The sequence below is a fragment of the Schistocerca nitens genome, chromosome 8, assembly GCF_023898315.1.
Source record: "Schistocerca nitens isolate TAMUIC-IGC-003100 chromosome 8, iqSchNite1.1, whole genome shotgun sequence".
NCBI lineage: Eukaryota > Metazoa > Arthropoda > Insecta > Orthoptera > Acrididae > Schistocerca > Schistocerca nitens.
Genome location: NC_064621.1, coordinates 184,710,927 through 184,726,851, shown reverse-complemented (window position 1 = coordinate 184,726,851; position 15,925 = coordinate 184,710,927).

The window sequence follows — 15,925 nt, the reverse complement described above, 5'->3', positions numbered from 1 at the left end:
CATCCACAAATTACACTTGGCTGTTTAAAGTCAAGGGTAGTTTTAAAGTCCAAACTCTGCAAAGTTTTGCAGAAGTTTGCAATATACCGCATACTTCAATGCGAAATGCTTTTAATAATTTCCATAACGAAACTCTGTCTTGAAATCAGGCAGAAAACCCGAAGAGATTCTGGTCATACATAAATCACATCATGGGCAAGGCGCAATCAATAATTTCACTTCACAGTGAAGTCACTGATGACTTCTACTAAAACAGAGTTATTTAACACGGTTTTCCGAAACTCCTTCACTATAGAAGAATTCCAGTCAAAAATAACTGCCAAGATGAGAAACATAGAGGTAGCTATCCTCGGTGTAGCAAAGCAGTTTCAATCACTTAATAAATGCAAGGCTTCCGGTCCAGACTGTGTACCATTCAGCATCCTCTCAGAGTATGTTGATATGATAGCTCCATATTTAGCAATTATATACAACTGCTAGGTCACAGAAAGATCCGTACCTAAAGACTGGAGAATTGCTCAAGTCACACCAATACGCAAAAAGGGAAGTAGAAGTAACCCGCTGAATTACAGGCCCACATCACTAACGTCGATTTGCAGTAGGGTTTGGGAACATATAGTGTATCCGAACATAATGAAGTACCTGGAAGGAAACGATTTACTGACACATAATCAGCACGGATTCAGAAAGTATCGTTCCTGCGAAAAACAACAAGTTCTTTATACACATAAAGTAATGAATGCTATCGACAGGGGATGTCAAATTGATTCCATATTTTTAGATTTAGAGAAGCCTTTCGACACCGTGCCTCACAAGCGTGTTCTAATCACACTGTGTGCCTATGGAATATCGCCTCAGCTGTGCGACAGAATTCGTAATTTCCTGTCAGAAAGGTCACAGTTCGTAATAATAGACGGAAAGTCAGCGAGTAAAACAGAAGTAATATCAGGCGTTGATCAAGGAAGTGTTATAGGCCCTATATTGTTCCTGATCTATATTAACGACATAGGAGACAATCTGGGTAGCAGTATTAGATTGTTTGCAAATGATGCTGTCATTTACCGTCATGTAAAGTCATCAGATGACCAAAGCGAGTTGCAAAATGATTTAGATAACTGTTCGGTGCGAAAAGTGGCAATTGACATTGAATAAAGAAAAGTGTGAAGCTATTCACATGAGTACTAAAAGAAATCCGCTAAATTTCGATTACGCGATAAGTCATACAAATCTGATGGCTGTAAATTCAACTAAATACTTAGGGACTACAATTACATTGACCTAATTTGGCCCGTTCACATGGATAATGTTGTGGGTAGAGCAAACCAAAAACTGCGATTCATTGGCAGAACACTTAGGAGCAACAGGTCTACTAAAGAGACTGCTTATACCACGCTTGTCCGCCCTATTCTGGAGTTTCGCTGAGCAGTGTGGAATCCGCATCTGGTCGGACTGACGGATGACATCGAAAAAGTACTAAGAAGTCCAGCTCGTTTTGTATTATCGCGAAATAGGGGAGATAGTGCCATAGACCTGATACATAAATTGGAGAGTCAATCATTAAAATAAAAGCGTTATTCGTTGCGATGGGATCTTCTTATGAAATTTCAGTGTTCTGCTCCGACTTCGAAAACATTTTGTTGGCTTCCACCTACAAAGGGGGAAATGATCATCACGATAAAATAAGACAAATCAGGGCTCTCAGAGAAAAATGTAGGGGCTCGTTTTTCCCGCTTGCCGTTCGAGAGTGGAACGGTACTGAGACCGCTTGAAGGTGGTTCATTAACCCGTCTGCCAAGCACTTTATTGTGAATAGCAGAGTAATCACGTTGATTTAGATGTAGATGCCTGTTGAAATCTACATCCACTGGGACGTACTTAGTGTAATCAAGCCTTAACCTCAATCTGTAATATTCCCCAAACTCATTGTCCAGCGTTACAAATTAACTGTTCACTAATACAGCAAGACATATTGTGTCGATCGATTGCTTGTTTTTGGTCAAGTTGGGCCACAAATTTCTTATCTCTCCTGTTCGATTAAATACCTCTTGATTAGTTACCCGATTCCCATTTCAAAAGGTTTTATTCTCTTCTTATCTTTTGTGGTTATAGTCCTACTTTCACTTTAGTTTATACTTCAAAAACTCATCCAGAAGTGTCTTTCAACACAATAAAGTTACATTTACAGTGAAAACGTGTAGTACATTTATAGCGAAAATTAGCGCAGATCTCACCCCACGCGAAATGTGGATAACAGACAAGTAACGGTCATGGTTGACTAAGCTCAAACTCCCAACATAATGGTAGATATCGGGCTATCAGTAACGAATACGCCCTTCTCAGGCACTAAATCACAATTATTCACGGTGGCATTCATGAAAATTTTGCACTTATTGTGCATGGTGGCCCGCATCTCGTGGTCGTGCGGTAGCGTTCTCGCTTCCCACGCCCGGGTTCCCGGGTTCGATTCCCGGCGGGGTCAGAGATTTTCTCTGCCTCGTGATGGCTGGGTGTTGTGTGTGATGTCCTTAGGTTAGTTAGGTTTAAGTAGTTCTGAGTTCTAGGGGACTGATAACCATAGATGTTAAGTCCCATAGTGCTCAGAGCCATTTTGTGCATGGTGGGGCCGCACGGGGTAACCGCGCGGTCTGTGGCGCCTTGTTACAGTCCATGTGGCTTCCCCAGTCAGAGGATCGAGTCCTCCCTCGGGCATGGGCGTGTGTGTTGTCCATAGTGTAAGTTTAGTTATCTTCGATTAAGTTGTGTGTAGGCTTATGGACCGATGCCCTAAGTAGTTTGGTCCCATAAGACCTTAATTCCAATTTAATTCCAGCATAATTTCCAATTTATGCTGGCTACCGAAATACTGAGGTCTTCTTGGGATATATTGTCCCACAGTTCCGCTTTGGGCATCGAGCGGGAAGGTTCTTGTTTATTTCTCTTGCCGCCGCGTCGCTTGTGTGTTTTCCTCGTTAATGTTGTTCTGTCTGCCGAGCGAGTCGTAGTGCCTCAGCTCCGCCTTTGCTGTCTCCTTGTGCTCGTCTACTTGCAGCGGCATCGGCCGCTCCGCTATGGCTGCCATGGTTTGCACGTGTATTCCATGAAAAGGTACTGTGAGCTTTACTTTCGATAAAACGACGTGACGCATTTAGCCCGTGTCTCTGGAAATCAACGACCGGCTTGTCGATACAATTCATGTGAACTCTGATCAGGTCCACATCGCTTATTTTGATGCAGACGAGTTCGTGTTTTACGTGAAAGTTATGGATCACCGTCACGTTGAAGGATTACTCTCCTGACATGGTTCTGAAATCCCGTTCAAGCATCGCGGCAATTCTATTAATATGGTGTCACTCGCAGATGCTGAAATCGATAATACCAGTGTTCGAGAGTTCAACCTCCAGCCTCAAGTTGATGACAACTTTCTAACAGACATACTGAATCCTTATGGTAACTGAGCACAGATTACAGTGTTATAGTGGAATTCGTTCCATGGAAATGCATGTCAAACGCAATGTTCCATCACATTTACAAGTGTGTGGTTACCGTGTCCTTGTCATGTATACTGGTCAAGAGGGAACCTGCATCCTATGTAACGACAGTGGACACCTTCGGTCTAATTGTCCGCTCAGGGGTTTTGTATTATAGCTGTCATTAGTGCAGCGTCGAAAATTGACGGTATCTGATCTTGTTCATTCCACAACCGCCATCGGCCTTACTTGTGCTTCGTATTATAATGAGCAAACTGTCAGTTATGATAATCTTATCAATGAATTTCCGCCATTACATCCGCGCCGGGTTCAGAATCCTATTGGTCCCAGGATAGAACCTATAACGGCGACAAACAAGAGGCGTCGCACTCAGGATGCTGATGTTGAGGATTTGGCTGGCCTTCTGCGTCAAACTCCTCCGCATCGATTTTGTCGCGTGCTCCTCTCGATGCTATGATACCTCCCATCTGTGGTACGGTGAGTGGCGAAGGAGCTATTTCCAGCATCCCTCCTGTTCGCGAAGTGGCTCCTTCTGAGTTGTCTGTCTGTAGAGAGAGAGCGGAGTCCCGCCCTTCGTCTTTGTGTCTTCCGTTACAGTTTGAGACGATGCAATGCCCTCCTGTTCCTTCGTCTTCAGCCACCGACGGTTTCCTGCAGAAACAGCGTATACAGCCTGACCGTGAGGTGGCACGTAATAAATCTAAGAAAAAAAGTTGCGATGACAGGAGCTCTGGTTCCCCGATGTCTGATTCCTGTGTGGATTCCACAATGGACCCTGACTGTCACCTGTCTACCTAATTCTACTCGGAGGTTCCGTACATTCCTGTCCAGCTGTGATGAATGACCCGAACATAAACGTTCCTTCCCTTAAACGTTAATCGTGTGGAATCAGAATTGCGATTGGCTTCGCTGCGTCAGTTCATTTATGATCCAAGTGCAGACACAGTTTTCTTTCAGGAGGTGTTATTTAGTAATTTCTCCTTGCGTGGTTTTGGTATGATGTTTAATGTAGCACCTGAAATTCTACGGGGACCGCCTTACTCTTTCGCGAACGTATTCCTGAAGTGGAAATGTTGGATTGTGGCAGGCGCATAGGTTGTCAACTTTTTAAGCTTATTTTGGTTTTTTTATATGCCCCTTCTGGCACTGGTCGCGCGGTGGATCGTTCTCGTTTTTATAAAAAGGATATTGTTTATCTGTTGCGTAATAGTCCTCCGGGTGTTCTGTTGGGTGGTGATATAACTATGTATTTAGCTACTTTTTTCTCTCGTGAATTAAATGAACTGATCAGCTATTTACGCCTAAAAGACGTCTCGATATATAAATACCGGATGTTAGGTAAATTTACCCACTTGACTGCGACTTCTAGTAGCGAGGTTAGATAGGTTTTACTCATCACACTGCCTGAGCGATAGTATTGTTAATGTTGAAGTCATCCCAGCTTCCTGTGCTGTGGCCGCAAATTTCAATCTTGAACAGCAACCGGTGAAATTGTTTCACCCTCCGTGGATGTTAAACGTCGCTCACAAAGCTGACCTCTCTCTCTCGATGACGGCATGCGAGTCGTGTGGGAGAGTACTCTACGTTCCACTGGGAAATACCCTTCCACCCTTGACTGGTGGACACTGCTAGCAAAACCGAGGCTCAGGCAAATTTTCATACTTTTCTGTGCTGCCAAAGTCCGAGACTGTCGGAGAACTTACGAATATTTCTATTCAGTCCTGCATAAACTATATGCTGCTTCAGATTATGCCCCTCTGCAAATTGCGGATGTTAAGCTGTAAAAGCTAATTGGTTGGCCTTCTAGAGAATACAAGTAGAAGGTTTGAAAATCTGATCGAAGCCGCGTTCATTGGTGACGAAAGAACTGACTTCCTTATATCATTTGCTGCGGCATCAGACCCGTCGCCGACGCGCTTTTATTCAGTCTCTCACGACAAATGGTGGACGTATCATAACGGCGCAAGATGATGTAGTGCGTATCTTACACCAGTACTACGGAGACATCTACGACATCGATGAGTTCAGTGAAACCTTATACGATCCACTTGTCAGCGTCTTGGATACTAGAATTACACCTGAACATAATGCAACGCGCTTAGCTACCTTTCAGCCTGAGGAAGTGTAGAAACTTATTGTGGGATCGCCTTCCCAAAAGTTCCTGGGTCTAGATGGACTTGCCCAGGAATTTTACCTTCGCTTTTGTCCGTCGTTGGGTGCTACCTTTACCTCCATTTTGTTACAAGGTAGAGTAGTAACGAACTCGTTAAAGGTGGGAAAAATTGTTTTAGTTTCGAAACGCACTGCACCGGTCCCCTGATAGCTTTCGCCCATTAACATTGTCAAGCTTTTGTTATAAGACTGTGGCGAGGGCAGTTAACAGTAGATGTCGGGTCTGATGAATACGGTTGTAGCAAAACATCAGAGCTGCTTACCTGGTCGTACCTTTCGTACCGGAATAGTCGTGACGTGGTTTCGGTTGCTGCTGTAACGTCCGTTCCTTGTGCCCTTGCTTTTATAGACTTCGATAAGGCATCATATCGTATTAATCAAGACTTTCTGCTTCGGATTCTGGAGGCCGTTGGTTTCACTGTTGACACACGGCGAGTGTTCTCAAATCGGTTTACGGGTATTTCGGCTTCGATGGTTATTAATGGCTAACTGACGCCCCCAATAAATATCCCTAGGACAGTGCCTCAGGGAAGCTCGCTGTCAATGACTTAGTTTCTGTTGTCTCTGGGGCCCCTACTTCGGATGCTAGAATCCCAGCTGATTGGTAGGACGCTTTCCGGCGGGACTATAGCTGTTCGTGCATACGCCGATTACGTGATGGTTCTATTTCGCAATCCTGCTGAGGTATCTCGACTGAAGGCTGTAATCGATTATTTTTGTCGGAGTTGAGGTGGAAGACTTAATGAAGGTAAAGGCAAGCCTCTTCCCTTGCAAGGGTTTGATGATTCGGTTGTTCCATGGGCTACTGCGGTTCATCGGAATACGTCTCTCGGTATCATCATTGATCGTTGCCCACTCAAAATGGCGACGCTAAACTGCAAGTCCGTTACGGAAAAAATTAAGGGGCGATACTAGAGCATGCAAGGCGTTCCTTACTCTGTTCCAGAAAGTCCGAGTACTGGATACATATGTCTTATGCAAAGCCTATTACGTGGCCCAAATTTATCCGCTTCCCTCGATGATGGAAAAGAAACTACAACAATTGTCTAATCGTTTCTCACGGAGGAGACATATATTTCGCTTTCGGTATGAGGTGATCACGAAGCCTCGTCCCTTTTTGGTGTTGTGCCAATCTGATATACGTAGGAAGACGCAGATGCTATATGTGCGACGTACTATTTTGACGCTGACTCAAGAAACTCACATATTCACGTCTCATTTATTTCTGTGTGTCCGTCCTACTAGTCTCGCACCCCCTATTGATGTTCATCCAGTAAATTATAAAACATTCGTCACTTCTGTCTTGCGGATATCTATTTAGGGACTGACATCTTATGGAGACCTGTCCTCACCATGAAATTTCTAAAGACTCGATGGGAAGCAGTCCCTTGCGAAACCTCGTTGAAAGAGAATCACCGCAACAGTTTGGTTCAATATCAGTCTTCAGATTTTTCCGATGTGCGTAGCGTCCTCGTGGTATAAGGTGGTAAATAACTTGATTCCAACGAACGAGCGACTTTTCCGTATTGGGCTTAGTGCAACGGATTTATGTAGTCGTTGTGCGCCGATACGATACGACATCGCCTTACTTGTGGAGGTCATGTGGCAAACTGGTGTTGGATCAGGGCACTAATTTCTAACCATGCGCTAATTATTTTAACTACAAGGAAATCAGAAGATTCCAGTGAAGTATCCTCGGCAAAGTGTTGATAGGTGAAACCATTGTCTTTAAATTGTTTTTTCTTTCACAACACTGACCTGTAGGATTTTTCCTGACAAAGACAACTCAAATTTAACCTACTCATTTACTACTCACAATGTACAAGTCCAACGCAATCTGACTTCTATACAGTGACAACATGGCTTCCAATAACTAACACAAAAGAATTGCTAGAAATCCTAACAATAACTCATACTTTTTAATAAGTCACTTACCTCACAGAAAATGTTCATAACACGAAGAACAGCAATTACAGCAAGCAGCAACTACAGCCAGCTAAATAAAACGATTCAAACTACTATAGACTCTATGTACTACGAGGCATATGGTTAGCAAAAAAAAAAAAAAAAAAAAAGATTTTGTTGAAGAGCAAACAATGTATTTAGAAGATTTTACTTTACTCATGTGGCATACAGTTCCAAAAAATTATATACTTCTCAATAATTCCGCTACGCAAACATTACCAATTACATCCATCCTCATTTTACAATGAATGTCCTACCAACAGTGAGTCTCCACTAAGAAAATCATGACCAAACATTTCTCTATCCATTCGCTAACTGCTAGTACGTCCAACCACAGAATCTCTTGCCAAGGGTACAGAGCACTGTCAGCGATACTAATGTAGTCCATAGCGCTGCCAACATACAAACATATAAAGAGGCTACTTACAATAACCGCGCAACATCGCCTGCCACGCCTCTCCTGAGCTCGTGACAGTATCTGTAGGACCCTAAACATCTGAAAAAGCGTATCCCAGTCAGATGTGTCCCGATATCAATTGGTAAGAGCTGATGTAGGATTCGAGAGTCGTGTCCACTGGTGACATTGTACAGATCATTGACTGGAAGTGGTTTTTTCCGGCCATTTGGAGACCATTCGAGGCAGTTAATGGACTTCATATTTCCAAACAAAGACGGAATTTTTATGGATAGCAGCACGCCAGTGCGCTACAATTCTTCTATGCTGTCCTGAGAAACATTCTCGGATACTCGATCGAATGAACTGGCCACCCATATCGCTCAACAGCAATCCCAGCGAAAGGTCAGTTCGTCCACAAAATCCTGCATCGGCAATACTTCCGCAATTATGGACGGCTCAATATTTCTGCAGGTGATTTCCACGCAATTTCGAATTTTAGGACAGGAGGAGGTCTGACACGATATTTGGGGAGATCCCACTCCTTAAGTCACATTAGTGCATAGTGTACTACATTTAGAAGTTGTCGATAATAAGCATTTGAATTTCTGAACACGGTCTGTTGTAACTTCGGTGAATTCATCTGAATATGTTTTCCGTATCCATTACTTGACCGAAGACAGGATTATTACAGGTGGCTGAAGTGATGTCACTAATTTACTGTATCTGGGTTTTCGACGTATTATTGTGGAATTTTACCGTTACAAAGTGAAGATCTTAAGTCCTTAGTGGAGCGGCCATATCAAGAGGGGAAAACGAATATGTAATCAGGCTTATTAGAAATCGCTGTAGACATTGCACGATCACTGAACGTAATAAAGAAGATACAAAAAAGTAGGACGTATCACAATTTTTAGAGGAAAAATCTAGGAGAGTTCAACTGTTAATGTTCTATGATGATGAGATCAACGGAAAACAAGCATACATCTGCACCAACTCGCGCAGATTGAAATTCTGATTATTAGCACCACTGTGACTAAATACATCTGTTCCACGGTGTCATGTTTTAGAACGACCACTTATTTGGGTTGTAAGTATATTGCTCCTTATAATGTTCTGTTACTTGCTGAAAAAGTCTCCGTAAGTTTATAATTCAAGAACCACACATATCACATTGACTTTTTAACCAGTTTCTAAGTGCTGTGTGATAGTGCTTGATTTTTCTACACCTAACATTAGTGTACTTTGTCTGTTCACCGAAACATTGAAAAATAACGTTACATTATCAATAAATACAACTACATAATTAAGACATATATGTTTTATTGCACGTGTGTGGTTAGGGACTTCGGAAAGTGTGTTACTTACGTCGTCTCACGCTAATAACATTGTTACATATGAGCTCTCTTCAGAAGAGAGAACATTTTCCGGGTACCGTGTAAATTCAGTTCTGCTGCGATACGAATACCCAGTGGGTCACGGAGTAGAAGTAATACGGCGCGGCAACTGAAATCGTGCTCCTCAATTGAAGTATAAGGCACAGTACAATTCTTGTCTTCAAATTGTCTAAATTTCAGATTCACAGTGAAATTCGCAATGTCGCGTCCAGCCGTAGCGTATTGATGCCAATAATTTGACAGAGGGTGCACAGACGTGGGTGTTGGCTTATCGGAAAGTCAAAATCTTGCACAATGAGATTTACATCTTTCGATAAGCTTGAAGAACATTGGGATGGTTCGGGATATGACGAGGGGCGAAAGATATTTTCCAACGGTGACGACGATCACATAGTGGTTCTCGAATGACTCCATATCGGGATTGAATGATAGGCAGAACGATCCGACTGCTATTTACAGTTACTTGACGACTGTGCTGGAAGCTAGTGTTACGTATCTGTGTCACTTTTAAGCGTAGTGCGGTTTTCAATAATAGTTACTTGACCTACCAAGTAATGTGTGACTTTTTTATTCCACTCGTAGTAATCGTAAACTGGGGTACAGCGTGAGAGTAGTGTTTGCAATTACTGTCGGAAGGATCCTGCTTCACTAGTTACCCTAAAATTTACGAAACACTCCACTGCGTAATGTTCAAGTTCAGCTTTCTGCTTGCTGTCTAGGTCAATTTTTGCGGGCTACATAGGAACCTCGACAGCTGTCGTACAGCCCTGTTCTTGGTTTCTTGATGATTTCCTTTTTTAGAGACATATTGTGCCAGTAGAATATTTATTTTCTCACAGCAATAATGTGGCTTTGGTATTACCTTGGTGATGTCTCGGCCTGAAAAGTTGTTGCGTCGTTGTCACGTCAGTTATACACGTAGTACGCAAGCTGCCTTACCGTGCTTGCCGGAGGGTGCCTTGCACCATTATCAGTAATTCTCTTTCCTGTTTCACTCGCGAACAGAGCAATGGAAATATGACTATCTATGTACGAACACAGATCTCTCTTGTCTTCGTGGTCCTTAAGCACACGTAGGTCGGTGGTAGTAGAATCGTTCTCCCGCTGGTCGCAACTTCTGACTCTCTAAACGTTCTCAGCAGAGTTTCGCGAAAATCACACCTTCTTCAAAATGGTTCAAATGGCTCTAACCACTATGGGACTTAACTTCTGAGGTTATCAATCCCCTAGACTTCGACCTACTAACACCAAACTAACCTAAGGACATCACACACGTCCATGTCCGAGGCAGGATTCGAACCTGCGACCGTAGCAGCAGCACGGTTGCGGACTGAAGCGCCTAGAACCGCTCGGCCACAACGGCCGGCAGACCTTTCTCCCTCCATGGAATCTCATCTGAGTAATCGGAGTATTTCCTTAATTCTCTACTGTTGATCGATCCTACCGGTAACTAATGTAAGAGCATACCTCTCAACTGGATTGATGCCTTCCTTTAATGCGATCTGGCGGAAGTCCCAAAAAGTCGAGAAGTACTCAAGAGCAGGTCTTACAAGTGTTCTGTATACAGTCTCCTCCACAGAAGAACTACAATTTCCTGGAATTCTTCCGATAAACCTTCCCTGCAACCTATCTTACGCACGCGTTCGATTCCATGTCGCTTTGCAACGTTATGCCTCTGTATTTAATCGAAATGACTGTGTCAAATACCATACCATATATATTGTATGCGAAGATTTCAGAATAATTTTCGCTGGTCATGTACATTAACTTAAGTTTCTACACATCCACAGCAACCTGCCGCTCAACACACAAAATAGAAGTTCTGCCCAGGTCATCCCGTATTCCCGAACAGTCGCTCATAGACGGCACATTCACATGGGTTGTCGTGCATCTGGAAATGGTGACCTTAAATTCCTACCTATCTCGGTGGTGAGGCGCTAAGTGCCACCGGCCTTCGAATTCCGCCTCAAGGCACCAAAAGTGACTATCAGGAAAAATGGAACAAATGAAACAAGAAAATTCATATCTTATTGTCGTCATTTAGTATGGGAAGAAGTGTAGTAATACGATTCAATTACACAGGTCTGTACAGTTAATGCATTCGTAAAGAATAGTCAGACTTTTTACCTTCAATTTATATAATTTTTATAAATACGTACCTATGATTTTCTTCTCATGTGCTGATAAGTTTTCAGTGTCACTAGTATATAATCTTTATGTTAGGTTGGTGCGCAAGTTCGTAGCGTTTCTGTCTTGCATGCTGATATTACGGTTGCTATGGATTTATTTATCGATTTTATATTTTATTGGTAGGTGGCTTGCTGTTTGAGTTTACATATCCTCATTTCGTCTTTTCGAGATAGTGAGTGGAGCTTTGGACGCTCAAACATGGAGTGTGAAGTGGATAAATCGTAAAATTTTTGGCGTCGTCTCCTCTTTGAGTTTCGTAGAGGTTGACACCAGCGGTGGGAACCAAAAACACTTGTGGCATGTATGGGGATAATGCAGTTGAACAGAGCACTCCAAGAAAAGGTTTCCTAGTTTTAAGGATGATCGTTTTGACATTAGTAACTCACTACGTTTAGGAAGACTTGATGAAAATCGTTCAAACGCATTCATCCACAATGATCCACGCCAGCGTACTCTAGAATTGGCTAATATGATGAAGTGTGATCATTTCGTCATCGTGGGACATTTTCATTCAGCGAGGAAAGTGCATAAGTCGGGTGTCTGGGTACTGTGTGTTCCAGGGCGAAATCACAGAAATCAGCAAGCGGCCCATGTGCATCTCTGCTTGCTCGTCATCAATTGGCTAGTGAACAACACCTGCCATTACTATTCTGCTAAGTCACGGATGACGGAAAATGGTGTCCTCATGCTAACATAAAGAAAACAGAGGAAAGGTTGGGCCCAAACAAAGCAGCAACTGCGCATAAAACGACCTGCGTACATCCATAAAAGATTATGTTATTGCGGAATGTGGAACAGAATGGGTGTGGTGTACTACGAATTCCTTCACCAACCTGTAAGCATCATTGCAGACATTTACTATCAACAACTGAGACATCTTGCAGACGCAGTCTAAGATCAACGACCAAGGAGACTGGGTGAAGCGATGCTGGTCTGCGGTAACGCCCGCCCGCATTCTACTAAGATATTAAAAAAGCTGTACAGGAACTGGGTTGGGAAGTCACTGCTCACCCAACTCAATCCCGTGATCTTGCGCCTACACCTTTTCCATTCATTATTGAACAAACTTCAAGGATCTCCACACATGGCTCGCTTCAAAGCCACGCGATTGCCTCAGTGGCCAAATCGAAAAGTTACCCCGGCGATGAAAGACTTGTAAATAATGTAGGGGAATGGAATACGTTATGACTTAAGTCTCTGTAATGTGTATCTCTTGTGCCGGCCGCTGGTGGCCGAGCGGTTCTGGCGCTACAGTCTGGAACCGCGCGACCGCTACGGTCGCAGGTTCGAATCCTGCCTCGGGCATGGATGTGTGTGTTGTCCTTAGGTTAGTTAGGTCTAAGTAGTTCTAAGTTCTAGGGGACTTATGACCTCAGCAGTTGAGTCCCATAGTGGTCAGAGCCTTTTGAACCATTTTTTTATCTCTTGTGTTTATTAAACTTTTGGAAATACGCTACGAACTTATGAACCAACCTAATATTTCATTCCAGGTTTTTTAAATATGTTTCCACAGTAAGACATAGAGCAGTACTACGGCATTAGCTTACTTTGCATTTCCACAATGGAAGTCCAAAGTCGGATATATTTACTGTTTTCTCCATCGACAAACACGAAGAGATAGCTTTTACACCACAGCCGGGAAACAATAAACAGTGGACAGGAGCAGCAGAGCTGCTGACTTGACAATGAGTAGCGAAACAGCGCGCTAAAGGCGCAGCAGTGCCGCAGAGCGGCCTCTGCTTCCCGTCTGAAGTGCAAAGCTGGTTGCGGCGGTTCACTGGAGACACTGGAGGCGGCTGTAGTGAGCTGAAGACGAAGCTGTGCGCCTCGCGTTAAAGGACGCATTGTAATGGATTTCACTCCTGATCTATACTCCTAGACTCACTGGTCCCCAGAAGGAACGTCAAAACGAACGTAGTCGTTTCGGGGCATTCCCAACCATGAAAGGCCGAATCAGACACGTCTGATTGTGGTTCGTTCGTTGCCAACAATATTCAAACACAAAACGAAATTTCTTAAATACGAGTATTTGTCATCTTACAGTAACCGCTAATTTATGCCCTCTGATACAAGAGAGTAGGATCCGCTGCAACAAAAGTTTCTTCTCGATGTCTCTATTGTTGAGGCCTCCAGTCCAAAGACTGGTGTGATGCGGATCTGAAACTGCCTTCATTTTGTTACAGACTCTTCATCTCAGCTAACAACAGAAATCTACATCGACTCGAACGTGCTTACCGAAATCGAGCCCCAATCCCACTCTGTGATCTTTCCCAACCACATGTTTCTGCATTACAAATTAACTATTCACTGGTATATGTCAATAAGTGTTGTTTCAATCATCGCTCCTTTTCGGTCAAGTTGTGCCACAAATTTCATTTCTCCCCACTTCGGCTGACAACCTCTTCATTATTTAGCCGAGCCACATTTCAAAAACCTTTTATTCCCTTCTTATCTTTAATGATTATAGTCCTCATTTTGCGTTAGTTTGTACTTAAAAATTTTTCAGAAGTATTTTCCAACACAATAAAGTTATATTAGCAGTAAAAATATTTCTTTTCTTCAGGAATCCTGCTCCTACTATTGGATGTATGCATTTTTCATCCTCTCTATTTCGGTCACTGTCCGTTATTTTGTTTCCCAAGTGAGAAAACTCAGCGCTGTTCTCAGTGTCTAATGTAATAATCTACGAGGGTCATTCAGTAATTAATGAGAAATTTTGGTGTAGGGGAAAAAACTGTTAATATGGCAAGTTTGGTACTTTTGTGGCTCTCATTTGGCATCAATGGGGTGAGCCCTGATCAGCTGATGTATCAACATTGTTTTTTTTTCAAGATGGCGAGTCTTCTTGAAACGTTCACATTAGTTGAACAACGTTGTTATTAATTTTTTTACGTGCTGAAGGAGATAAACCAGTGGATATATGCTTTAGAATGTCTGAAGTTTATGGCGAAGGTTGTATGAACCGTGAAAATTTTTACAAGTCAGTAGAGAGCAGTTCAAAAGTGGTCGCGACTGAGGGACTGACGAACACCGTTCTAGTCCACCAGTTGCAGTTTCAAGTCCCTCACTTGAAAGTCGAAATGATGACATTATTCATGCCGACCGCCGTTCGACTATGAAAATGATAGTTGATAAGATTCAATTTAGTACTGGTTCAGTTCATAACATTATCTGTAACAAGTTGATTTGGCGCAAAACATGTGCAAGATGAGTCCCAAAGGAGTTAACGGGGTACACAAGGAAACAAGGTTAAGAATGTGCACCGAGCTAAACGAAAGTAATGAAGGAGAAGGTGGGCACATCCTGAATAAAATTTTAACTTGTGATGAAACTTGTGTTTACTATTATGAGCTAGAATTAAAAAGACAAACCATGGAGTGGAAGCACACCAACATGCCTGTCAAGAAAAAATTCAAAATCCAAGCATCAGCAGGAAAAGTTAATGTTGACGGTATTTTGTGATGCTGAAGGTCCAGTTTTTTGTGATTATCTCGAAGAGCAGCGTACAATGAACAGCTAATACTACTCGGATTTGCTTTTAAATAAGGTGAAGCCAGCCAAGAGAGAGAGAGAGAGAGAGAGATGTCGTGGATCTCAGAGGAGAGCTCCAGAAAGACAACGCACGTCCTCATGTTGTGCAACTAACCAGTGAAACCATCGACAAAATGGACTGGGAAGTGTTGCGTCATCCCCCTTACAGTCCTGATTTAGCACCTAGCCATTTCCAGTTATTTGGTGCACTTAAGGAGGCGTTACGTGAGAAGCGGTTCCAGGACCACGAGGACGTCAAAAAATTTCTAGGAAATTGGTTCCAACATCAAGCAGCTGGAATAAAATAGCTTGTAGCGGATTATGTTGCAAAGTAGAAAAAGTATTGTTTTGTAAGAATAAACGCTTTCTTTTCTCTAGACCAGTTTGTCTCTTTAATTATTGAATGGCCCTCGTAATTTCCTCAGCACCACCCGATTTATTACGACTATATACAATTTTCCTTGTTTTTGTTGTTTCATATTCATCCTATAACCCGCTACCAAGTCACAATCCTTTAGTCAACAGATTTGTGACAGAATTACGTCAACAGCAGGCCTTAAACTACTGAAGTCTTTTCCTAGAGCTCCATTTTCTGAAATCTCTTGTTGCTTGCTAAATACGTTTATTGAGAAAAATGGGAGATAGTGTGCAGTCTAATCTCTCTTATCAACTACTGCCTTCCTTCCATGTTTCTCGGCTCTTAAAAATGCGATGATATTTGTGTGTAACTTTCTGATAAGCTTCCACTCCCAGTATTTTATAAAAGGTATCTTCATCATGTCAAAGAT